The 2,935-nt window shown below is 46.1% G+C and overlaps 1 protein-coding gene across 1 annotated transcript in view; it reads left to right on the top strand.

Annotated features, from left to right (window-relative positions):
- Positions 1-2,935, top strand: part of Ptpn3 (protein tyrosine phosphatase non-receptor type 3) — a 151,882-nt gene that overhangs the window by 21,701 nt on the left and 127,246 nt on the right. The window lies entirely within an intron of this gene.

The following is a 2,935-nucleotide window of genomic DNA, read 5'->3' as shown; positions in this document are numbered from 1 at the left end:
TCAGAAATCCACCTGCCTCTGCCTCCCAAGTGCTGGGATTAAAGGAGTGTGCCACCACCGCCCAGCAGAATTACTTTCTCTTATAGAAGAAATATGAGACCCCCATACTAATGCAGGTCAGTCCCTCTGGACCAGTACTTCCAATTCAAGGCTGTCATGTAAATCTCTTAAAAGAGAGAATTAACTATCCATCACCTTGGTGTTGACACTGAGTAAGAAGCCACTCCCAAGCAGGGTGGTGGCTTTAATCTGGTGACTGCACACTATCATCAGAAGCATAATCCTTTCAAAGGTGTGCTTTACCATGTTGGCTGCATCTGAAGAGTGGGGGTAGGTAGGAACTGGTAGATGAATCGAGAGGTTGTTTTCAAGAGGCCAAAAATGATGATACATGTAGGTCTAGGAGCTTAGAAAGCTTAGAGCTTAGAAAGCGGTGAGAAGTATCGTGTGAGTTGAATGGAGAGACTATATCATTTTCTGTGATGGAGAGTGGACAGTATTACTATGTAGGGCTTGGGGTCTGGGCAACTGGGAAAAGACCAACAGATACAGAACAAGTTTTATGGGACAAAAATTATCAGTCAGTTTGAGACTTGTATTTGAAAGTGCCCATGGGACATTCAGGCGGAGGATCTAGTAGATGCCAAAACTTCAAAAGCAATATTTATTAATATATCAATTCACTCTTCATACTCATCTCACTCACGTGTAATACAATGTCCCATGCCTGCTAGACGGCCCCACCAGACAAAGATCTGGCAAGCATCTTGTGGGTACAAAGAGCACACAAGCCAGCAACAGAAAATCAGAGTGAGCAGCCACTTCTGCAGGGGAAGGCCCCTGGCTTGCACACATTCAACCAACCAAAGTGTGTAAACCCTTGCTCTGAATCTACACAGTGTGCTCAGGGCTAAAGACTTGTAAGACAACATGAAAAGAGTCCCTGCCATCAAGGAGCTGGGCAGTGGGAAGGGGGCTGAGATTTAAGCACTTCCCCAAAAGCAACCACACGTAGGGGCCCTGAGTAAATGTCCAGTGAGAGAGGGGAGATTTGAAATAAGATTGGCCAATCACATCTGGATAGATGGGTTGACACTAACAGGTACTAAAGGTTCAAGAACCAAGAGTGACCCAAGAGACAAGAAAGGACATTCTGGATACAGTGCCTGGCTTGAGCCAGGACTAAGGAAAGAGATGAATCTATATTACGTTGGTTTATGGCAGCAGTTCTCAACCTGTAGGTCACGACCCTTTGCAAGATATCAGATATCTTGCACATCAGTTATTTACATCACAGTTCCTAACAGTAGCAAAATTGTGGTTTTATGAAATAATTTTATGGCTCAGGGTCACCACAACATGAGGGACTGTATTAAAGGGTCGCAGCATGAGGAAGGTTGAGAACCACAGGTGTATAGAAAGGGCTGGTCCATAGGGACATGAAAAGGGTGAAGATAGGCAAGGAAAGGAAATGCCAAGGGACCCTCACCAAGGAAAGGATCCAGACACGTCCAGAGCTGGCTGTAGTCTCCCACGCTTTCATACCAGGACTCGGGAGGCAGAGGCAGGTGGATCTCTGTACATTCAAGGCCAACCTGGTCTATACGGATTCCAAGACATCCAGGGCTACATGGGGAGACTCTTTCTTTCTCGAAAAACAAACAAAGACCCAAACCGCCAGACCAGTGTGCAGGTACACTCTTCCCTAAGACATCTTTGGGATGGAAAAGATTTAGCTCTTGTAATGAATCCTAACTGGTTTTCTTAAAGTGGGTAAAATGGGGCCAGAGTGATGTCTCAATGGTTAGAGCTGTACTGCTCTTACCGGGCAACTGAGTTCAGTTCCCAGCACCCACTTCAAGTAGCTCACAAACACCTCTCACTCAGTCCAGCAGATCTGCCGCCCTCTGCTGGACTTTGAGGGCAATTACAGTCACATGAACTGATCCCAGATAGACACCCTCCTAATCATATTCATAACTAAAAATAAATAAATACATAATTTAAGCAAACTGTATTAACCCTCTCCACAGCACAACTTACAGTGAAAGCATGCCTAATTCTATGCCCAGTGTCTGTAATTCTAGCATAGGATCACACACTTTAGTTATTCCACCACGGCAGCATACAGGAGGCAGACGCTACTCACATGTGTAAGACAAACGAGCCTTTAAGACGAACAGAGTCCCTAACAAACCCTTGTAGTGAACACCATTCTTCAGAAAACTGGGCGATTAAAGTGGTGGCAGGTGTGTGCCCTCTGTCATCAGGAGAGAGATGAGCGAGCAGGGTCGATTGCCACACGCCTTTCAGAGATTTATAGTGACCGGGCTGTGGTTTCCAGATGCCCTCATTGGTGGACCAATTTCACCCAGGCGTTGCTTAATAATTTAAGTCATGACTCTCAGGCTTGGGTGGAGACCAGGAACTACCATGGTGAGGGGGTTCTCTGGACAGCTCAAAAGCATGGTTACTGGAAAATTGGTTTGGTGCGGTGCCTGTGCTGTCTCGGGCTCCTTCAGATGTTTTCATGCCAATGCAGCTGCTAGGGCCCACTTAGACTTTCAAACCAGTCTCCCAGCATGGGCTCTGTGATCAGTATTTTAAACAAACCTCCAAGGTCCATTTGCTCATTTATTTACAAACATTTCTTTGGGTTTGGCTAAGTGATGGATCCATTCCAGGCTTAGGATGTACTAGTGAATAAGACCAACTATGTATCTCCCTTAAAGAAACATGTTTTGTCTCAGCTCTTGTAGGTGGAGTCTGAGAACCATTGCTTTAAGATAAGAGGGGGTGTCCTAGCTGGGCAGTGGTGGCGCATGCCATTAATCCCAGCACTAGTGAGGCAGAGGCAGGCGGATTTCTGAGTTCAAGGCCAGCCTGGTCTTCAGAATGAGTTCCAGGACAGCCAGGGCTACACAGAGAAACCCTG

The sequence above is a fragment of the Mastomys coucha genome, unplaced genomic scaffold, assembly GCF_008632895.1.
Source record: "Mastomys coucha isolate ucsf_1 unplaced genomic scaffold, UCSF_Mcou_1 pScaffold18, whole genome shotgun sequence".
In the NCBI taxonomy this organism is placed as follows: Eukaryota; Metazoa; Chordata; class Mammalia; order Rodentia; family Muridae; genus Mastomys; species Mastomys coucha.
This window is presented reverse-complemented; position numbering and strand designations above follow the sequence as displayed.